At 46.5% G+C, this 23,999-nt stretch overlaps 1 long non-coding RNA gene across 6 annotated transcripts in view; it reads right to left on the bottom strand.

Annotated features, from left to right (window-relative positions):
* Positions 1-10,601: 10,601 nt before the first annotated feature.
* The window catches only part of LOC121019601 (uncharacterized), a 37,209-nt gene continuing 23,811 nt past the window's right edge, over positions 10,602-23,999 (bottom strand). For 3 of the 6 annotated variants that reach the window (XR_005785706.1, XR_005785701.1, XR_005785705.1), the window contains exons 5-7: positions 21,352-21,495; positions 18,582-18,660; positions 17,418-17,947 (exon numbers count right to left, since the gene is read on the bottom strand). This is a non-coding gene — a long non-coding RNA (uncharacterized LOC121019601). Of the gene's footprint in view, positions 10,786-13,731; positions 14,357-17,417; positions 17,948-18,581; positions 18,661-21,351; positions 21,496-23,999 lie in introns of those variants that run through there. The other 3 variants (XR_005785702.1, XR_005785703.1, XR_005785704.1) reach the window with 3 other exon arrangements.

The raw sequence follows: 23,999 nt of genomic DNA, 5'->3' as shown, positions 1-23,999 counted from the left end.
TACAAGGCGGGGGCGGGGCGGGCGCGCTGAGGCTCCGCCCTCCAAGTCCTCCGCCCTCCGCCCCTGGGACGACGCCGTGTCCGCGGGCTCTCCAGGGCTGCGGGACGTGCGGGGGCTGCGGAGGCGACGGGGTTCTGCTGCACCCGTTTTCCTCCCGGCTTGGGACCCCAGGTCCGCTGGACGAAAACCAGGGGCTCCTGCTAGTTAAGGAACGGCCGGGGTGCGACGTTTAGGAAATCAAAATGTTCGCCTCTCCGTCAGCACACCCTTTTGTATAAATGCAAGTTAGCAACTATTGCATTTGCCGAAAAGAAGGTACCCCTTCCTCTCTAAGCAATAAGCATGGGCCCCGGGGGCACGAGCACCTCCTTTAGCTTGCTTTCCCGCAACCACTGCAGTCTGAACCCCAGGCTCTGGGGCTGGGGGAAGGGGGTTTCGGGCCTCAAGGGGGGGCCACCAACGGCTCGCTCTTCCAGCCCCAGAGACTTTCCTTTCCCCTGCTTGGGACCTCTCCCCATCCTCAGCAACAACTGCTTTTACCCTCCCACAAATGAAACTTTCAAAGGAGTCAGCTAGCTACCCAAAGCGCAGAACTATGGTGGCCTCCATGAATATTACCGGCAAAGTGTAAATACAGTCCTGTACTCCCTAGTGCACCAGTCCTGCCCGCCCCCCACACTTAGTACCTGCTGTCAATCACAAGGGTTTCTCCTCCTTCCTTCCCTCACTTTCCAGGCCCAGCCCAGGGCCCACGCCAGGTTTCACAGTTGATTTAGAAAATAAAATGTGGTCTGTTCACATAATGGAATATTACTCATCCATAAAAAAGAATGAAGTACTGATCCATGCAGCAACCTGGATGAAATTTGAAAACATGATACTAAGTGAAGAAAAACCAGTCAGGAAAGACTGCATATTGCATGATAGCATTTCCATGAAATGCCCAGAATAGGCGAATCCATAGGCAGAAAGCAGGTAGGTAGGTGATGGTCAGGAGCTGGTGGTGATGGGAATGGGGCTTGCCTGCTAATAGGGAAGGGGTTGCTTTTGAGGGTGATAGAAATGTTCTGGAACTAGATGGAGGTGGTGGGTACACAACACTGTCAAGGTACTAAATGCTCCTGAATTGTATGCTTTAAAATAGTTTGGTAAATATTATGTTTCATGTATTTTACCATGATAAAGATAAAAGAATAACAAAAGTAACACAACATCATGACTGTGATATTCCTGCCAAAAGGACATAACCTTGATCTAACCACCAGAAAACATCAGGCAAACCCACGTTGAGAAATATTTCTTCCAAGTAATTGGCCAGTAATCATCAAAAGTGTCAAGGTCATGAAAGTCAAAAGGTGAGGAACTGTCCCAAATTGGACTAAATGGAACATGGGGTCCTGGTATTGTGAATGTCATTGCATCATGCCCATGTTAATTTCCTGGGTTTGATCAGTGTACTCTGATTGCATACAGCGTTTACATTAGGGGAAGCCTGCTGAAGAGTAAAGGGGAACTCTCTAGTATTTTTGCAACTTTAAGTCTAAAATTGATTCAAAACAAAAAGTAAGAAAAAGTTAAAAATAAAACCTTTCTTGAGCATCAACAGTGTGCCAGACAACTCTGATGTATTCCATTTTTACAGATGAAGAAACAGATTCAGAAGAGTGCGTTGCACAAGCCAGTAAAGTAAGATAATAATAGTAAACTTACCCTGACTGAACATGTCGTAAGGGCTAGAAACCACTGGATGCTTTCACTTGTGACCTATTTGGTCCTTACCGCAACCCTATGAGGTAGATGTTATTTCCCTATTTCAGAGATGTGAAACTGGGGACTGACGAGTGATGTGCCCACAGTCACACAGTCTAGGGACAGAGCTCAGACTCAAAACCGGGTCTGACCCCAGAGGCCATGATGCTCTCAGTAGCCCTGGCACCACCCTCTGCAAGCCTCATGGTGGCCCTTTACCTGCCCCACCAACTCCCACACCAACACACCAAGCTGGACAGGAAGCCCTTGGAGACCGTGCTGAAGGTTTACATTTCCCCCATTTAATGCAACCCTGCACTCCTCAATAATCTGAAAGATCTATGTGATTTTCCTCCCTTCCCCTAATCATCTCAGTCCACCCACCATTTTTGGTGACTTTGGCATTTGTAAATTAATTAGTCATGTCAGGTTTTTAGATGCGGGCATGATTTTAGATCATGCCCACCTTCCTCCTTCTCTCCCGTATGTCTTCTGGGAGCATTTGGACAGCATTCTCTGTTGTTGAAGCCTGTATACTGCCAGAGCCTCCTTGATCTCTAGGTTAGGGTGTGAGTCATTCCATAAGCCCTTGGGATTGGGGATAATGTTCCCGACACTATGCATTAGGCCCTAGGTGTCCAAAGATACACTATCTGTGTCTTCAATGGGCTTATAGTAGCTGGGAAAGAAACTGGGAAAGGCTATGGGTTAAGAAAATAGAATCATTTTATGTGAGGGAGAACGCTACAAAAAAGGTTAATCATGCTCTCCTAAAACCTGCAGTAGAATTGCTGGAGAGGGGTGCCCGGGTAGCTCAGACAGTTAAGCATCCGACTTCGGCTCAGGTCATGATCTCACGGTTCATGGGTTCAGGCTCCGGTCGAGCTCTGTGCTGACAGCTCGGAGCCTGGAGCCTGCTTCAGATGTGTGTCTCCCTCTCTCTCTGCCCCTCCCCCACTGGTGTCTTTCAAAAGTAAATAAATGTTTTAAAAGAGACAGAGAGAGAGAATCACCAGAGAGCCCTGGGCCCCTTCTCCTCGACCCCCAGACAGCAGAATGCTGCTTAATACTCAGCAGATACAGGACAGATGCAACAGCTTTCTCAAACCGTCCAACCAACTTGCTGCCAGAGCTGTAGGGTTTTCTCTCTGTGATGCGCAGAGAACTTCCACCCAGATGCACTGTGAATCAGACCGTGTCCACACAAACTCTACCCGAGCTTTCGGCAAGTGTTGCCAGCCTCATCATATCACCCTCGCCCTCCCTCATACACACGGTCACCTGACCTTCAAGGGCGTCGGCTCCAAACTATCTCAAGCTGCACAGGGTGACAACATGCCTGGCTTCGAAATAAACAGCACACGGACGGAGCTCTGGCCATTCTAGTCATGCTGGTCCCTGAGGCCTGAGCAGTGCCCACGTTATTTCTGGTTATCGGGTGGGCAATCATCTCGGAGAACCACCCACTGGAAGGTGGGATTCGTTGCTCTCACCCAGTCAAGCGTCCCAAGCCATAGTTAACAAGCTTTAAGTACTTTTTCTCTCCCGTGGTAAGGATGAGTGTGTAGGAACAGACCCACATTTTCTCCCTCCAGCCCACTGGCTGGCCTCCTCACGGGCAGAACGTCACACGTCCAGGCAAAGTAAAAGAAGGCTGATTAGGGAAGATCACCAAAATCTCTGGCAGGCTCTACTATAACCCAGGAGTCTTCAATCTAACCATCTATATCAATTCCAAATCCTGCCCTGCCTGGTGCATAGCTCAATAATGCCTACTGAGGGGTGCATGGATGGTTCAGTCAGTTGGGCATCTGACTCTTGATTTTGGCTCAGGTCATGGCCTCATGGTTCATGGGTTCGAGCCCCGCATCAGGCTCCTCAGTGTTAGTGTGGAGCCTGCTTGGGATTCTCTCTCTCTCTCTCTCTCTCTTAAAATAAATAAACTTAAAAAAAAGCTTATGGAATGAATGCACACGGGAATTGTAAGAGAGGATGTGTGTGAAATAGTTAAGCTCTTGGTTGCTTTTAATAACCAAAATAAGTAATATTTGATGCAATGCTTGTGAGTTTAGAGCTCTCTCCACCTACATCTTAGAGTAGAGGTTCTGGCTGGAACCTAAAGCTGAAATATGTGATGGGCATATTTATGACCCCATGGGGCCAGGGAGAACCAGCCCAGGAGCAATCACATTTTCTAGTAGGGAGCTGGTTGGCTGACCCAACAAGGTTGATGAAGAGAGGATGGGGAATTCTGGGTAAAACCTGGTGAGTGTCACTCAGATTTGCAGCCTGGCCCAGCTCCTGCTGGACTGTCACTTCCATCCCATTTCATGGGCAACGCTAAGGAGACATGGAGTAGGTGTAAGAAAGACTGCCTGGGAGCTGTGCAGTGGATTGAAGAGCACCCCCGCCCCATTCGTGTCCATCCAGATTCTCAGACTATGACCTTATATTTGGAAATAGGTCTTAGCAGATGGAATTAGTTAAGATGAGGTGCTACTGGATTCAGATGGGCCCTAAATCCTGTGACTGGTGCCCAGGACACAGAGACACACAGGGAGAAGAAAGCCATGGGGAAGACGGAGGCAGAGATTGGAGACATGCGTCCACAAGCCAGGGAACCCCGAGTGTTTCCAGGAGCCACAGAAGCTGGAAGAGACAGGAAGGAGCCTCCCTGAGCGCCTTCAGAGAGAGCTGACCCTGCTCATACGTTGAGTTCTGACTTCTGGCCTCCAGAACTGTGAGTAAATACAATGCTGGTGTTTGAAACCACCAAGTTTGTCGTGGCAGTCCCAGGAAACTCCTACAAAGTGTTTCATCACCTTCTGCAAGTGAGGGTGCAATGGGCACTCCAGGTGACCCCTCTGACAGTGCAGACACAGAAGATGAACGGCAGGAGGGACTCTGCCCGCTTCACAGCAGACTAGAGCAAACCTCTAACATCTTGAGAGCTGCAGAGCTGCAGGAGACCCCGAGGACACACGGGGGGTGGAGGTCAGCCCTGACCAGTGAGGTAAGAAAGAGGAGGAATCCAGTCACTTCTGTTTAGAGAGTCTCTAGGAGCGCCTGGAGGGGTCAGTGGGTTAAGCGTCTGACTTCGACTCAGGTCGTGACCACACAGCTTGTGGGTTGGAGCCCTGAGTCAGGCTCTCAGGGCCTGGAGTCAGAGCCTGGAGCTCTGACCACTCAGAGCCTGGAGTCTGCTTTCGATTCTGTGTCTCCCTCTCTCTCTGCCCCTCCCCTGCTCATGCTCTGTCTCTCTCTCAAAAATAAATAAAAACATTAAAAAAAAAAAAAAAACTGACCAGAAACTCAGGGCAGGTGGTAGGACTTGCCAAGAACAAGCTTCCCTTTTGCACTGTGCTTCTCAGCCCAGCCACTTGCTACAACCACTGGGATGCTTTGAACACTAATGACCTGACCCCAGCCTCATAAATTCTGATGTAACCATTTGGGATTAGGAAGGAGTATAGGAGGGCATTTCAAACCTCCCCAGGTGATTCTTTTTTTTTTTAAGTTTTATTTTATTTATTTTTGAGACAGAGAGAGAGACAGTGCACATGAGTGGGGAGGGGCAGAGAGAGAGAGGGAGAGAGAGTCCCAATCCACAAATCGTGAGATCATGACCTGAGCCAAAATCAAGAGACCGGTGCTCAACCCACTGAGCCACCCAGGCACCCCCTCCCCAGGTGATTCTTTTTTTTTTTTTTTTTAATTTTTTAAGTTTACTTATTTATTTTGAGAGAGACAGAGAAAGCAAGAGAGAGAGAAAGAGAAACAGAATCGCAAGCAAATTCCGCACTGTCAGCGTGGAGCCTGATGCAGGGCTGGAACTCATGAATCTCGGGGTCGTGACCTGGGCCGAAACCAAGAGTCAGACGATTAACCGACTGAGCCACCCAGGCGCCTCCTCCCCAGGTGATTCTTATGATCATTTCCTGCCTTAGAATGTTGTAGTTGGGACATTTTGTGGGGGACCCCCTCCCATGTCAGCACTTCCAAGTGCCCTTCCCTGGATTAGTCAGATTTTCCAGAGAAGGCTCTTTAAGCCTGGCTTCCACTCAGCTGAGAAGCAACAACGGCAGGAAAACTGAGGATTCAGTATCTAAACCTTCCCTTAGCAAAACACTATTCAGGATGGTTCTGAGCTGTTGGACAGCTTCTGGCTTTTACTCAGGAGCCTTGATAGGACAGTCATGTGCATGATGAACCCGCAAACTGTTAGCTTCATCCATCCGTATCTATCCTGGTGGATCCCCGTATACTCGGGTATATTTAGGCACACGATCCTATCAGATTCTTACTGACACTACTCAGAAAAGTTGTGAGCCAGACAAGTGTTACCACAATGCCAATAAATAACGATTGTTTTCCAACATAAACCATTCCAGGAGGAAGTGTCCAGTGCCATCTACAGTACTCAGTATGTGAGAAGCTCCATGCTGTTGAGTCCAGGCTGCATGCAACCAGCACAGTGTTTCCTGGAGGAGGAATCTCTGGGATCTCTGTGCTGTTGTCATTTATGCTTCATGTTTCAACGCTTCACAACAAGGTCCTCACACAAGTCATGATAAAAACCCACCAGGCCTGTTTGAGAGAGACAAGCCTTTCTCACGTACAGTGAGCAGCACAGCCTGAAGAAGATTCTGCCATCTTTCCAAAGAGCGCTCTTGACTACAACTCTAACACATAAGACGCCTTTGGTTTTAAGAGTCTTGTTGCTTGGGGAGCCTGGGTGGCTGTCGGTTAAGCGTCTGACTTCGGCTCAGGTCATGATCTCGAGGTCCGTGAGTCTGAGGCCCCCATCAGGCTCTGTGCTGACAGCTCGGAGCCTGGAGCTGGCTTTGGATTCTGTGCCTCCCTCTCTCTCTGCCCCTCCCCCACTCACACTCTGTCTCTCTCAAAAAATAAACATTAAATTTTTTTTTTTTTAAAAGGGTCTTGGGGCTCATGATTTCTAAGAATAGTGTTATAATTTGGGGCAACATCCACATCCTCTCTTAGATGCAACTGTGAGACGGGGAGCCTGGAAAGAAGACCCAGTGGTCCCCACTTTGGTGTCTCTGCTGCCCTTCCCGCTCCCTGGGAGAGTGGTTAGGTATGGCGGGCAATTTGTATGTTCCAGGCCAAATCATGCCCTCCCCCAAATTCATATGTTGAAGTCCAAACCTCCAGTTTCTTAGAATATGACTGCATTGGAAATAAGCTCCTGGAAGAGGTGATTAAGTTAAAATGAGGTCATTAGGGCAGGCCCTAACCCAGGATGACTGGCATCCTCATCAGAAGAAGAAATCTGGACACTTACATGTACAGAGAAAGATGATCTGAAGGGACACAAGAGGACAGCCGTCCACAAGCCCAGGAGAGGGGCTTCAGAAGAAACCAATGCCCCCAACACCTTGATCTTGGGTTCCCAGCCTCCAGAATGGGAAGAAAATAAATTTCTATTGTTTAAGCTGCCTGGTCTGTGGTACTTTGTTACGGCAGCCCTAGCCAACTAATACAGATGGTAAGTTTTTTAGATGTATTCCACCACAATGAATAATAATAATGATGATCGTTCATAAGCCTATCAATATACAAGCGGAATAAAACAACAAATCTATTTTAAATTTTCCACTGCCTCCGTCCAATCGTTTTTTGTGGCTCCACCCCGTCCACACACACACCCTGCGCAATTGCCCTTTTGGTGTCTCTCCAGCCAAGGATATTCAGGGACAGGAATATTGGGTGCTGGAGGTGGGATTTACTGCAGGAGCAGCCTCAAGGAAAGCTGTGAACTTCCGCCCCCTTCCTCAAGACTGAGAAGTTGACCCTCTGTGTGCTTCCCTAGCAACGTGGACATGCTTGTGTTATCAACCATACTGCAACTTAAAATCAGATGCGTGGGGGGCACCTGGGTGGCTCAGTCAGCTAAGCGTCCGACTTTGGCTCACGTCATGATCTCACCGTTCATGAGTTCAAGATCCCCGTCGGGCTCTGTGCCGACAGCTTGGAACCTGGAGCCTGCTTTGGATTCTGTGTCTCCCTCTCTCTCTGCCCCTCCCCTGCTCACACTCTCTCTCTCTCAAAAATAAATAAACATTAAAAAAAATTTTAATAAGATAAAAATCAGATGCGTGGGTAGCTCTTCGAAGGCTCTCTACCCCTGGGAGGCAGAGATGGGGCACAGAAAGGTCTGGTACTGGGGCAGCCGGGCTGCAGGGTCTAGAAGCCCCCATCTAACCTGTCCCCGACTCCCTGCACCTGCCAATAGAAGCTGGTTGGCAATCACAGGAGGATAGACAGAAAGCTATGAGAAGCAGCAATCCAGCTGCAAAATCCCAGGCCGCTGGACAGGGAACGTGTGTTCACAGTTTAATTTCAGCCTGTCTGGGAGCCAAGTTTAAGCACGTTTCAAATCCTGGCAACATCCAAAACTAGGAAACCACCTTTCCACCGCACCTTGAGTTACTCAAAGGCACATTCAAAGACACTGGGGTAGAAGTGCATTGGGACACAGATAATCACCGTGTCCATCGTAATACAAACGTCTGGGGTTTATGAAATACTTTATGGTTTGCAAGAGGCTTGCCCCCGTGCTCCTTCCTTTGATCCTCAGAACAGTGCTGGGAGGTCAGGGGACAATGCAAATGCCCCCAGGACAGAGGCAGGCACCCAAGCTGGGGCTAGCCCCCACCGCCACAGAGCCATTCCCCAACAGAAGTGGGTCTAGCTCACTATTGTCTCTGTCCCACCCTGAGAACAATCATTACCACTGTGGTCGCTTGCTCTGTGTCTGGCATTTCCATTTACTATCTTATTCCTTCCTCAATCACCCTTTTTTTTTTTTTTTTTTTAAGTTTATTTATCCACTCTGAGAGAGCCCACACATGTGGGGAAGGGGCAGAGAGAGAGAATCCCAAGCAGGCTCCACACTATCAGTGCAGAGCCCTATTTGGGGCTCGAGCCCACAAACTGAGAGATCATGACCTGAGCCGAAGTCGGACACTTAACTGACTGAGCCACCCAGGCGCCCCCATCCTCAATCACCCTTTGAAGAAACCAAGGTTTAGGGGGATTTGAACTCAGGAGTGTCCCTGAATGCCCCCTTCTAACTCAGCTGTGATCAATTTTCTCCTGTTCCATCCAGCTCCTTTGTACTGGGTTCCTGGTACGTACGAGGCAGGTTTAGACCTGCAGTGTCACCCTGTTTGTTTTTCAGTGGGGGCAGGAGGGTGGTGGTAGCTGCCCCTGCTACAACCTTGGGACAAGTACATACTGGATAAGCAGGCAGTGGGACCCATCATCCAACAACAGGTGGATAGGGCCCGTGTGCTTGTTCACAGGGCAGCAAGCATACACAGCCCAGGGCCAGGCAGGGCACAGTCAGCACTCCCTAAGATTCAGGGAGAGGGAGGAAAGAAAATCTTAAAGAGCCGGGCAGCATTGCCAGGACAGCCTAAACTCGCATTCCTGGGCCAGTTAAGTATCCCGAGAAGATGGAGTTAGTATTAATTGTCTCTGCTGCAGCCAGGCCACAGTGCCCTTCCAGGGTGGGCGGGGGGAGGGGCTAACCTCATTTGACAACTCAGCCCCGAGCTGGGCTTCCTTTGAGTCCTTATCCACTGAGGCTGTGGCCACAGTACTGTCTACAGGAGGTGTGACCCCATCAGTGCCCAGCCAGAGACGGTGGCCATGCAGGAGCGCCCTAGCTGCAGACACAGGGACACGGCAGCGACCTGGCAGGTCTCCTTCTTCACTGGCTCCAGGTGGAGCTCAGAGACACAACTGGCCACATGCAATTCTGGACTGCCATTATATTCAACAGCCCCACTGTGTGGTCCCAGCAAGCACGGAAGGGGGATAAGACACGGGTGGGGAGAGAAAATGCCTCGAAGCCCTGCAAGTCCCGGGAGGGCCCTGGGAGGGGAGGAGCCTCCGGGGGACTCTGAAGGTGCGGGCTGTGCTGGGAAGGTCGGGCAGGCCAGCTGGACTGCAGCGCAGAGGGGACATGAGCCAAGCAAGCAGCATGGGCAGGGTGGGACCATGTGGACAAGAGTCTCAGAAGCCTTTGGAGGATTCGTGAGGCAGAGTGCGGGTACCTGGGGTGCCCCTGCAGAGGAGGCTCGGCACAGAGCAGCTCAGCAGACCTCCCCCCATCCAGCTGTATCTGCCTACGAAGGTGGAACCAGGAGGGCTGCAGAAATGTGCTTGGGGTGAAGAAGAAACCTACCTCTCATCTGGGACCAATGATGTCATTCAAAAACGCAGACACGTCCCTGCCTGATGGCACCACGGCTCAAAGTCACGAGGCAGAGACACTTGAGGAGGTGGGGAAGGCAGGCGGGGGAAGCCAGGTCTGCGGAGGCTCTCTTGTGGAATCTGGGCGCGGCCACCCTACGCAGGGATTTGGAACGTGCCGCTGCCGCGTGAATTCCTGGTGCATTTTTGAGGCTAAGGTGATTGTGAAGGTAGAAGCTGTCAGGAAAGAACGGCATCCTTCTCACGCAGGCTCGGACAGGCGGGCAGCGGGAGCTGGTTTCACCCAAGAGCTCACAGCCGGGTGACAAACGGATGTCATCCCCACTGGCGGCTCTAAAAGTGGCCCCTGGCTCGTAAGCCCGGATCACACAGGGAGGCCAAGCAGACTTCGCTTGCCAATCCCCATGACGAAAAGGCCTGGGGACAAGGGGCAGTCATTCAGAAGAGGGCTTCCCGCTGGTCACGAAGAGAGGTCTGTTCTTTCTAATGGCCGGTTACCAGGGCGCCTGGCTGGCTCAGTCGGAAGGACATGCAACTCTTCATCTTGGGGCTGTGAGTTCAAGCCCCATGTTGGGTGTAGAGATTACTTAAAAAAATAATAAAAGATCTCTAATAACTGTGACTATAATGTTATATATATGCACCCATTCTTCCAGTTGTGTAAATGCCAAGAAAGGATATGCACAGAGCAGAGGTCATTAGGCTAGAAGCTTGAGAATGTCACGGCCCCTGTTCCCTTTGTAACAGCATGGAGGCCTGGATACACTGAAAAATCCTCCTGTTCCACAATACCTAAAAAGAAAAAAAATTGTGAGGCACCTGGGTGGCTCAGTCGGTTAAGCTTCTGACTCTTGATCTCTGCTCAGGTCATGATCTCATGGTTTGTGAGATCGAGCCCCATGTTGGGCTCTGTACTGACAGCACAGAGCCTGCATGGGATTCTCTCTCTCTCTTCTCTCTGCCCTTCCCCCACGCTCTCCCTCAAAACAAATAAAGGTTGTTTGGGTTTTTTTTTTTTTTTAGGTACATTCATATTGTTGTGCAACCATCACCACCACCAACTCCAGAACTTTACATCTTCCCACACTGAATCTCTGTCCCCATGAAACACTCATTTCTAGTTTCTGTCTGCCCCCAGTCCCTGGTAACATCTGTCCTACTCTCTGTCTCTACGAATCTGACCATTCTAGTGCCTCATATAAGAGGAATCATGCACTATTTGTCCTTATGGGTCTGGCTTATTTCACTTAGCATAATGTTCTCAAGGTACATCTATATTGTAGAATGTGTTACAATTTCATCGCTTTTCAAGGTTGAAGGTACTCCACTGTACGTATGTCCCACAATCACTCATCAACGGACGTTTGGATTGTTTCCACCCTTTTACTTTTGTGAATAATGCTGCTACGAACATCAGAGTTTCTGCTTTTTCTTGACTTCATTTTAGTGATTTTCTTCTAGAATTTTTTTTTTGCATGTAAAAATTATCAATAGGCTTTTTCATAGTCTATTATCCCTGTGACCTCTGCTGCATTTATGGTTATATCCTTCTTTAAATTTTTCATATTATTGGGGTGCCTGGGTAGCTCAGTTGGTGAAGTGTCCAACTTCGGCTCAGGTCACTATCTCACATAATGAGTTCTAGCCCTGCATTGGGCTCTTTGCTGACAGCTCAGAACCTGGAGCCTGCTTCGGATTCTGTGTCTCCCTCTCTCGCTACCCCTCCTACTCTCTCTCTCTCTCCCCTCAAAAATAAATAAACATTAAAAAAAGAAAAAGAAATGAAATCTTCATATAATTTATGTGTATCATCTTATTTTCTAGATTGTCTTGTCAGAGACTTACCAACTACTACTCTTTCAAATATCTAATCATATTAGTTAGAATTGGGTTTAGCTCCAGGTTAGAGAAAACCTCCAAATTACAGCAGCTTCCCACATTCTCACTGTGATATGAGCAGAAGGCTCATTCAGGGACTGGCCTGGCAATCCAGACGGAGAGCCAGCCTCCCTAGATCCTGTCGCTCTTTCACTGTCCAACGAAAGAAAAGTCAATGTCCAATATCTGAAGGTCACCCTTTTGTTTAAGACAGTTTCTGGAACTCTAGACAGGAAGGAGGAAGGAGAGAAGAAAGGCAGGCACACAGCACTTATGCTCATATCACACTGATCAGAACAGTCGTATGGCCAAATTACAGAAGGGTTGAGGGAATGTTTTGTTGTTTGTCCTCTCCAAATCTGCATGCTATTGCTGCCACTCGTTTTACATCTACATATGTTATAAACTCCACACCACAAGATTTCTTTGCCATAGTCAATTATCTTTTTTTTTTTAATGTTTATTTGTTTTTGAAAGAGAGAGAGATGGAGCATGAGGAGGGGAGGGGCAGAGAGAGAGACGGAGACACAGAACTGGAAGCGGGCTCTAAGCTCCACGCTGTCAGCACAGAGCCCAACGTGGTGCTCGAACTCACAAACTGAGATCATGACCTGAACCAAAGTCAGACGCTCAGCTGAATGAATCACTCAGGCACCCCTGCCATAGTCAATTATCTTTTAAAGAAAATTTTTAAATGAGAAACGTTTCTATTTCCCCTGCTCCAGTGGTCTTCGTTTCTATATATACATCTAATTTTCCATCTGGTATCACTTTCTTCTGCCCGAAGAACATTCTCTAATATTTGATAGTACATTATCTACAAGAAAAAACTCTCAGCTTTTGTGTATTTGAAAGTTTTTTGAAAAATAATTTTACCACACTGGATATAGAATTCTAGATGGGTTGTTGTTTCTTTTGGTGCTTTAAAGGTGTTGTTCTGATGTCTTCTGGCTTCCGTCATATATGACAAGAAATCTGGAGTAATTCTATCCTTTGTTCTGTATTTTATATCTTTTTATCTCAAAAATTAAGATTTTTTTTTATTATCACTGGTTTTCAGCAATTTGGTTATGATGTGTCTTGCTTTGGTTTTATGTTTATTCTGCATGGGATTCTTTAAGTGTCTTAGATCTGTCTATAACTCTCTTTACAGTTTTCATCAAATGAAGAAGACACTTTGGCCATTATCTCTTCAAATCTATTTCTTTCCTGACCTTCCTCTTTCTGGGACTTCTGTTACACACGATCACACATATACATCCTGCTCAACAATATCCCACAGGTCCGAGAGGATCTGGTGGGGTTTGCTTCTTTTTTTTTTTTTTTTCCTATGTTTTAGTGTGGATAGAATCCATTACTGTGTTTACAAGTTCACTGATCCACTCTTCTGCAGAGTCTAATCTGTTGTTAACCCCATCTGATAAAATTTTCAGTGCCACAAGGACCACTTAGGATTTTTTTTTTATATCCTATACTCTTCTCCACACTACATAATTTCCTTGAAGTCTTTGAGCATATTTACAATAAGTGTTTTAAATTTTTTTTAACGTTTATTTATTTTTGAGACAGAGAGAGACAGAGCATGAACGGGGGAGGGTCAGACAGAGAGGGAGACACAGGATCTGAAACACGGTCCAGGCTCTGAGCTGTGAGCACAGAGCCCGACGCGGGGCTTGAACTCACGGACTCTGAGATCATGACCTGAGCCAAATTCGGACACTTAACTGACTGAGCCACCCAGGCACCCCTACAATAAGTGTTTTAAAGTCCTTGTCTATTAATTGTATCACCTCTACAATTTCTGAGTCTATTTCCATTCACTGTTTTTGTTCCAGATTATGGATCACATTTGATTGCCTGTTCTCATGTCAAATAACTTTTTATTGGATAATGGACATTATGAATTGTACGTTGTTGAGTCATGGGATTTGTTGCCATATTTTTGAGAGTATCAGGCTTTATTCTGATAGGAAGCTATGTTATTTACAGATGAGGTTAGTTCTCTCACAGAGTATTTTTAGGCTTTGTTTGGACATGTCTTGAATAGTCTTTACTGTAGAAACAATTCAGTTCAACTAGTGAGGCTGACCCTTCTGGGGTCTCTGTAAATGCCCATGTGTTCAGTGAGGACTCTCCACTTCGTCTGGTCGGACCTGGAGTATTTCCCAGGCATGGTTCAGTTTACAGCTCTGCAGTCGTCCCTTGACCTGCTTTGTGGAGTTTCACTCTGTGCATGTGTAGCATTAGTATTCAGGAATAGTCTCCAGATTTTTAGAACTCTTTCTCTGCATAGGATTCTCTTCTCTGGGACTCTGTTCTGCAAATTCCAGCTGCTTCAGACTCTCCACATGCCTATGTCTGTTTCCTCAACTTGGCAAGATTGCCATGCTCTGCTTGTGGTCTCCCTAATGGGCCCCTCGGGTATTCCAGAAATGCAGGCTGGCTTAATATCAGGAAATAAACTAATACAGTTAACCACAGTAACCTAGTAAACGAGGACATGACAACCTCAGTACAGAAGAAGAAAAATCAGTAACATCAATGAAATTCAATAACTCAATAATTTTTAAGCTTCAGCAAACTAGGAACAGAAACTTCCTTAACCTAACAAAAAAGTACCTACATGGGTGCCCGGGTGGCTCAGTCAGTTAAGCATTTGACTTTGGCTCAGGTCATGATCTCACAGTTCATGAGTTCAAGCCCCGCATCAGGCTCTGTGTTGACAGCATGGATCCTGCTTGGATTCTCTCTCCCTCTCTCTCTCTCTCTGCCCCTCCCCCAACCGTGCTCATGCCCTCTCTCTCTCAAAAATAAATAAATAAATAAATAAATAAATAAATAAATAAATAAATATTTTAAAAAGAAAATACAGTAAAACCTTGGATTGCTTGTAACTTGTTGTGTGAGTGTTCCGCAAGACGAGCAAACATTTCTAATAAATTTTTTTTATTAATTTTATTTTTTTTTAATTTACATCCAAGTTAGTTAGCATATAGTGAAACAATGATTTCAGGAGTCGATTCCTTAATGACTCTTACCCATTGAGTCCATCCCCCCTACTACAACCCCTCCAGGAACCTCTGTTTGATCTCCATATTTAAGAGTCTCTTATGTTTTGTCACCCTCCCTGTTTTTATATTATTTTTGCTTCCCTTCCCTTGTGTTCATCTGTTCTGTGTCTTAAAGTCCTCATATGGGGGCGCCTGGGTGGCGCAGTCGGTTAAGCGTCCAACTTCAGCCAGGTCACGATCTCGCGGTCCGTGAGTTCGAGCCCCGCGTCAGGCTCTGGGCGGATGGCTCAGAGCCTGGAGCCTGTTTCCGATTCTGTGTCTCCCTCTCTCTCTGCCCCTCCCCCGTTCATGCTCTGTCTCTCTCTGTCCCAAAAATAAATAAACTTGAAAAAAAAATTTTTTTTTAAATAAAGTCCTCATACGAGTGAAGTCATACTATATTTGTCTTTCTCTGACTAATTTCACTTAGCATAATACCCTCTAGTTCCATCCACGTAGCTGCAAATGGCAAGATTTCATTATTTTTGATTGCTGAGTAATACTCCATTGAATATATATATATACCACATCTTCTTTACCCATTCATCCATTAATGGACATTTGGACTCTTTCCATACTTTGGCTATTGCTGATAGTGCTGCTGTAAACATTGGGATGTGTGTGTCCCTTCGAAACAGCACACCTGTATCCCTTGGATAAATACCTAGTAGTGCAATTGCTGGGTCATAGGGTTGTTCTATTTTTAATTTTTTTAGGAACTTCCATACTGTTTTCCAGGGTGGCTTCACCAGTTTGCATTCCCACCAGCAGTGCAAAAGACATCCTCTGTCCGTGCATCCTCGCCAACATCTGTTGTTGCCTGAGTTGTTAATGTGAGCCATTCTGACAGGTGTGAGGTGGTATCTCATTGTGGTTTTGATTTGTATTTCCCTGATTAGTGATACTGAGCATTTTTTCATGTGTCAGTTGGCCATCTGGATGTCTTCTTTGGAGAATTGTCTATTCATGTCTTTTGCCCATTTCTTCACTGGATTATTTGTTTTTTGGGTGTTGAGTTTGATAAGTTCTTTATAGATTTTGGATACTAACCCTTTATCTGATATGTCGTTTGCAAATATCTTCTCCCATTCTGTCGGTTGCCTTTTAGTTTATTATTTCCTACATTTCTAATAAATTTTAACTTAATAAATGAGTGATGTCTTGCAATATGAGTAATGTGTGACACTGAATGTCACATGATCACAATTGAGCCGATGGTTCTTGAAATTCACTTTGATATGTGAGTGCTTTGGATTACAAGCTTGTTTCTGGAACGAATTATGCTCACAAACCAAGGTTTTATTAAATCTACAAAAAAAAAAAAACCTATAGCAAAACTAACACATAGTTCTAAATACATAGCTGTAGCTTTATTTCTTTTCCATGCATTTTATCTTTTATTTATTTTTTTCCAATCTCTTTTTATTATTTAAATTCAAGATAGTTAGCATATAGTGTAGTATTGGTTTTAGGAGTAGAATTTAGTGATTCATCACTTCCGTATAACACCCAGCGCTCATCCCAACTAGTGTCCTCCTTAATGCCCATCACCCATGTAGCCCATTCCCCCCACCCACCTCCCCTCCATCAACCCTCAGCTTGTTGTCTCTATTTAAGAGTTTCTTATGATTTTCCGCCTTCTGTTTTTTTTTTTTTTCTTTTTATTTATATTCAAGTCAGTTAATACACAATGTAGTCTTGGCTTCAGGCCTAGCTGCAGTTTTAAAAAATTTTTTTTTCAACGTTTATTTATTTTTGGGACAGAGAGAGACAGAGCATGAATGGGGAAGGGGCATAGAGAGAGGGAGACACAGAATCGGAAACAGGCTCCAGGCTCTGAGCCATCAGCCCAGAGCCTGACGCGGGGCTCGAACTCACGGACCGCGAGATCATGACCTGGCTGAAGTCGGACGCTTAACAGACTGCGCCACCCAGGCGCCCCCTAGCTGCAGTTTTAAATAGGGTGATCAAGTCTCACTGAGAAGGAAACATTTGCACAGAGATTTGAAGGAGGTGAGAGAGGGGACTATGTGGTTATCTGGGGAACCATGTCATAGGCAGAAGGAGCCATCAGGGCAGCAAGAATGGTGTGGAGACCGAAGCCTGCCTGACGTGCTCCAGCAACAGGAAGGAGGCCAGTGTGGCCTAAGTCCAGAAAGCCAGGGAGAGTGGCAGATCAATTCAAAGAACCATGGGGGTGACAAGCCCCTGGACAGACTTGAGGTTTTCCTCTGAGCAGGATGAGGATCTGGAAAATTCAGAGAAGAATTGAGGGCGGTTCCATGATGTCTTAAATCTGTAAAAAGGATCCCCCTACCCACTGTGTTGAACGCCAAGCATAAGAAGACAGAGCAGGGGCGCCTGGGGTAGCTCAGTCGGCTGAAGGTCCAACTTCAGCTCAGGTCATGATCTCATGATTCGTGGGCTCAAGCCCCACGTCGGGCTCTGTGCTGACAGCTCGGAGCCTGGAGCCTGCTTCAGATGCTGTGTCTCCCTCTCTCTCTGCCCCTCTTCCACTTGTGCTCTCTCTCTCTCTCTCAAAAATAAATATTAAAAAATTTGAAAAACAAAAAACGCAGAGCAGAAGCAAGAAAACCAGCCAGGAGGCTGCTTCTGTAGCCCCAGTTGTGAAATGACGGGAGCCTGGTCCAGCACAGCTCCAGCAGAGGCAAGTAACATTGGTGAGATGACACATACATGCTCAAAGCAGGGCCAGCCGGTCTGCTCGTGGATCTGACGAAGAATGTGAAACAAGAGTCAAGATGCCTCCAAGGCCATCAGCCGGAGCAGCTGGAAGGTTGGAGGATGGGGCAGACAGGCCTAAAGGGGGACATTACCCTGGCTGCTTCCCCTGTGTCCATGAAAGTGAGCAGATGGCAACACTCCAAAACCCTCTAATCACATCCAGCCGCGGTCTGCAGGCCACACGGCCTCGTGTCTGTAATTAGCTCCCGGGGCAGCCCCTTGAACCAGCAGGCAGTGTGCTTGCTTATGTCAGCAGCCAGTGCGGCACGCATTTCAGACCACTAGCAAAGGTGGGAAAGAAATGATTAGCACGTGAGGTTCCCTCCGTGAAAGTGGAGTTAAGTTCGGACTTTTGTCCTGTAATTTGCAACAATGATTTGACAATAGCTTATTTGAGAGATGATTTGAGGTCATGGAATAACCACAGAATACACAGGATACTTTACAATTATTAACTCTTTGTGGTGTCCAAATTCCAGTGATCAAGTCATTAAGTTGGCTTGGCTCCAAAAGTTAGTCAATGAATATTTTATTGAGTACCTACTATGTGCCTCCATACTGAGAACCATGGTAAGGCCATAATAATACCAGTCCTCTCACTGTGTGATTACCATCATTTTCTTACTTAACACTATCAAAATAACATACTTGTATTTTAAAATGGGCATATTTATATCCAAACACAGCAATCCATTGAATTCATCTATTCTCTGTAGTTGGAGCCTTCATGTCTGCTCTTCTATAAACCACTAACAGGTTTTTCTCAAAGACCCATGACCCAGGCACCTAGGTCAGAGCTAGGTGTCACATTTGTCATGATACACACAGGCTCGAAAAAAATGGATGAGGTGGGAGTGTTATTTTGTTTTGCTTTTCAACCACATTTAATTCTATCAAGGCCAGCAGAAAACTCACCTGGACTTGGTCTTCTCTTCTGTCCTTTCACCATGTAATCAAACTAGGTTGTCAGGAAACATCCACTCCTCTGTGTTACCTGTGTTCAAGAAGAGGAAGATAATATTTAAGATGGAGTCTGACTTTTCAGCCTAGGAAACCCCCCTTCCAGCAGCAGATGCCTCAGGAAGTGAAGCTGGAAAACACATGTGCAAAGAGTGAAACCCACTGGTTCAGAAAGGTGATGCAGACCCCCTCTGCATGCCAAGTCTATTCTAAGACAAAGTCTTGGTGCCTCTCCTCCTGGTCCCAGACACACACACCCCCCATCCCTGTGGGAATGTCAGAGCCAGGGTCCACACGAAGAGATGCTCATCATCACTCATCATCAGGCAAACACAAATCAAAACCACAGTGAGACGTCACTTCATGCAAGTCAGGATGGCTAAAATCAAAAACATAAGAAATAACAACTGTTGAGGGGCGCCTGGGTGGCTCGGCCCATGAAGCCTCGGTCATCATCGAGGCTCAGGTCATCACCTCACAGTTTGTGGGATCCAGCCCCACGTTGGGGCTGTCAGCGCAGAGCCTGCTTGGGATTCTCTCTCTCCCTCTCTCTCTTAAAATAAATAAACATGAAAAACAAACGAACAAAAGAAATAACAAGTGTTGGTGAGGATGTGGGGAAAAGAGAACCCTCATGCGTTGTTGGTGGGATCGTAAATTGGCACAGCTGCCATGGAAAACAGTAAGGAGGTTTCTCAAAGAATTAAAAATAGAAGTACCATATAAACCAGTAATTCCCTTCTGAGTATTTCCCCAAAGAAAATGAAGCACTAATTCAAAAAGATATATGCACCTCTATGTTTATTACAGCATTATTTACAATAGCCCAGATATGGAAGCAACCTAAGTGTCCATGGATAGATGAACAGTTAAGAAGATGTGTGTGTATGCATGCGCACACACACACACACACACACACACACACACACACACACAAAATGGAATATTACTCGGCCATAAAAAAGAATGTGATCTTGTGATTCCCAACAATATGGATAGACCTAGAGAGTATTCTGCTATGTAAAATAAGTCATAAAACGACAAATACTATATGATTTTGCTTACAAATGGAATCCAAAAAGAAGCAAAACAAAACATGAGTGGACTCATACAGAGAACAAACTAGTGACTGCCAGAGGGGCCTGGGGTGGGGGTGGGGATGAGTGAAATGGCAAAGGGGATGAAGAGATACAAATTTCCTGTTAGAAAATAAATATATGACAGGGATGGAAACTACAGGAAAAAAGGAAGCAGAGAATCAGCAGAAAAGCCCCTCAAAAGCTGAGCCTATGCAAACCTGAAGCACATGAAATCCATTTGCACCTTTTCTGTGTGTCTGTCTCCCTCATTAAAAGTGCTCCTTGGCCTCTCAAGGGGGTCCAGAAGACAGGACACTAGACCTGAGATTAACCCAGTTGAATGAAAGTTGCTGGCTGGGTGCCTTGGGTAAGTCACCGTTTACTTCTCTGTGTCTCAAATTCCTCTCCTGCGAAATGAGGCTATTCTAATACCTTCCTTGCCCATCTCAGAGTTTTGCGAGACCCAAATGGAGAAACAAATGGGGAAGTGCTTTGTATGCAATAGAGGAACACAGGCTGGAAAGATGTAGTGTGTTATTACTGTTAGTCTTAGCTCGGCCCCGGACAGTGTGACCTTGGGAAAGTTACTAAGTTCTCTATGCTTCCACAACTGTAAAGCAGGGAAAATATTACCTACTTGCCTACTTGAGACTATTAAAATAGGGATTAAATAAGACAGTTAATAAAAGAAGACACTTGGCTTTCCCAAGCTTGAGGGAGGGCGTCGCTTCCTAAATAAGAAGATAAGGACTTGCTAAATGAAAGCTCTGCATCCTCTCACCCTTCCTCCTTCCTTCCTGCCTGGAATGGAAGTGTGAGGCCTGGCAGTGCAACAGCCACTTTGCAATCATGAGACAAGAGTCTTGAGAATGAAGGTCTCTGCAAAGGACAGAGGAACAGCGAAGTAGAAAAAACCTGACAGGTGCCTGGGTGGCTCAGATGGTTAAGCATCCGACTTCAGCTCAGGTCATGATCTCATGGTTCGTGGGATCGAGCCCCACATCAGGCTGTCTGCTGTCAGCATGGAGTCTGCTTCGGATCCTCTGTCCCTCTCTCTGCCCCTCCCTCACTCATGCTCTCTCTCTCTCTCTCTAAAATAAATAATCATTAAAAAAAAGTAAATGAATATAACAAAAGCAGTGCAAGACTCGTACCACAAAAATTACAAAACATTGTAAACCAGAGAGTAGATTAGTGGTTCCCAGGGTGGGGGCTTGAGGTGGGTGGGGAGTTTCATCACCTCTTTCAGAGGTGATGAAAATGTTCTGGAAAGATGGTGATGAGGGCTGTATAAGTTTGTGAATATGATAACTGCCACCAAATCGCACACTTTAAAAGGGTTTCATGGACAGTGAATTATATCTCAGTAACAAAGAGTGAATGAAGAGGAAAAACATAAACAAAAAAGTGAAGGAGACTGGTTACTCAGAGCCCTTTGCAGACTTCCATATGAATCCAATCAACTGACTCCTCAATCCAAAGACACATTCATGGAAATTTCCGTCAGGGATAACTTGAAAATTATGCTCATATTGCCTCCTCTTTGGGAGCAATCCAGGCATCTCTCCTCGGTGCTTATGTTGACCTGGCTCATAAAGCAATGAAAAAAAGAAAAAGAAAAAATACACCTCACCATTTGCACCCACCAAGTTTGCAATACCAACTCAGTAACAACAGCCCAGGCCTTTTCAACGGATTTGCGGTGCTGGTCTTCTTCGACGCTGTACCTGTGATGTCCAAGGTGGCAAATACTAATGTTGTGGTCTGATAAGAAGATTGTGGTCTGATGCCTGTATTCACAATTGAAGGAAGTATGAAATATCCATTAGGAGCTAATAAAAATAAAGATGCAATTTTTCCCATCCAAAATAACCTCATAAAGATATAAGACACTTTGTGCAGTTCCTGGCATACAGTAAGTGCTCAATAAATGTTGGCGACTACAGTTATTTGCAAATGCCAATAGACGTGTTAGAAAATTCAAAAGCCATCCGTTGTGGTTTCCCTGTTGACTTCCTTCCCTCCTCTCCAAGGCCCCAATACTTGGCTAAGCTCCATGCAGCCTTCTGCTGTCCTCACAGATGACAAGCTAAGGTCCTGTAAACTGACTCAAACTGAGTGATCAGTGGCTAATGGAGCCTCAGCATGTCCCGTCCTTCCCCTTCCCTCTGCTGCCTGTTTTTGGACGAATCATTGCTTCAGGCTCTATCACATCGAAGTCATCTGAACTCACCGCTTCGTGGGTATGTGAACGCATCAACTTTCATCAAGGAAAATGACCTTGCTGCCTCCCAAACAGTTTCTCCAGGAAGGAGGAGGATGGGTCCCTGGGAAGACAGTGTGGTCTGCACGGCAGCAAAGCAAACCAGCCCACCTGAGGGACTGGACTTCTGGCTTGGACCCCAACACAGTAACTAAGGACAGAGCCCTCGGGCTCTCCCAGCATCAACACCCACCCCGGAGGCACCCTCAGGCTCCACCCACATCCTCCACCCTGGACCCCTTGCTCCCAACTATCCTCTGACCTAAAGGCTGGGCTGGGGGGACCTAGGGTGCTGGACACACCCAGGATGTTCTCACCACTCCCCAGAGCCAAAACACCCTGCTCCAAAAACAGAGAAGTGAAACCTGCAAATAATTCTCCCGCCCTGACCCATCCATTGCGTGAGTGTGTGTGTGTGTGTGTGTGTGTGTACACCAAAGATACAGATGATCTGTAGAGACAGCTATAGATATATGGATAATAGATATACAGACACGATCTCAGAGTAACACATTGCACATGTTTTCTGATTTGTATTTTTTTTATTTGAGAGAGAGCAAGAGAGAGCAGGGAAGAGGGGCAGAGGGAAGAAGAGAGAGAATCTTAAGCAAGCAGGTTCTGCGCTCAGCCCGACATGAAACTTGATCCCACAACACTGGGATAATGAACTGAGCCAAAACCAAGAGTCAGACGTTCAAACGACTGAGCCATCCGGGTGCCCCTACAGAGACTTTTTAAAACTTAGCTAAGGTGGCCAGCTGCCAGGGGACTAAGGTGAGGCTGGTGCCACATCCCCCACCAGCACAGCACCCAGCCCCCCCTCCTTCTGAGACCCTCCTCCCCCCACAGGCCCCAGCTCCCCCCAAGGATCCTGCCCTTCAACACCAGGGAACTAAGCAGCTCTCCCTGTCTACCCTTCCCATGTGTAGGCCGCGCTCATTGAGCCAGGGGCCTCTGCGTCCTCACCCTCAGCGTCCAGCCCTGGAAGCACACGCGCATGCATGGGATTGAATCTGACTCCTCCAGCCTGGCTCGGAAGTTGGGATGCAGCCAGCAGCCGAGAAGTGTTGGCTGAATAAACGAGCAAATCCAGTGACATTTTTACATCTCGCAAATGCTAATTGCCTTTGGGTACCCACTGATTATGCTCTAAGTTTAAAAACTAGGACACTGGGGGACGCCTGGAGGGGGGGCTCGGTCAGTTAAGTGTCCAACTTGGTTTTCGGCTCAGGTCATGATCTCATGGTTTGTGAGTTTGAGCCCCACATCAGGCTCCACGCTGACAGCACGGAGCCTGCTTGGGATTTTCTCTCTAGCCCTCCCATGCCCCTCTCCTGCTTATGCTTGCTTTCTCACTCTCACTCTCTCTCTCCCTAAATAAATAAACTTAAAAAAATTAGGACACTGACTGTATGACAGGCACCTATTTTTTATTGTAGTAAAATACATGTAAAATTTACCATTTTAACCATTTTTGAGTACCAGTTCTATGGCATGAGGCACATTCACAATGTCCTACAACTCTCACCACCATCCACCTGCAGAACTTTTTCATCTTCCAAAGCAAGAGTCCACCTCCATTAAACACAAACTCCTCGTTTCCCCTCCCCCAGTCCCTGGCAGCCACCTTCCTACATCGTCTCCATGAACTTGACTGCTCTAGGGAAATCATTCAGTATTTGTCTTTCCATGTCTGACTTACCTCACTTAGCACGTCTTCAAGGTTCATTCATGTTGTAGCACGTGTCAGAATCACATTTTTTTTTTGTTTGTTCACTTATCTGTTTTGAGAGAGAGAGCAAAATTTCCCGGGGGAAGGGCAGAGACAGAGAGAAAGAGAGAGAGAGAATCCCACGCAGGCTCCACATAGTCAGCGTGGAGCCCAACGCGGGGCTCAAACTCACGAACCGTGACATCATTACCTGAGCCAAAATCAAGAGTCGGTCTCTTAACTGAATGAGCCACCCAGGAGCCCCAGAATCACACAATTTTTAAAGACATCAACTTTTTGATGACCTCCTATTGTGGGCA

The sequence above is a fragment of the Herpailurus yagouaroundi genome, unplaced genomic scaffold (assembly GCF_014898765.1).
Source record: "Herpailurus yagouaroundi ecotype Mexico unplaced genomic scaffold, PumYag 222, whole genome shotgun sequence".
Taxonomy (NCBI): domain Eukaryota; kingdom Metazoa; phylum Chordata; class Mammalia; order Carnivora; family Felidae; genus Herpailurus; species Herpailurus yagouaroundi.
The sequence above is the reverse complement of the archived record's forward strand: the minus strand, read 5'-3'. Positions and strand labels throughout refer to the sequence as shown.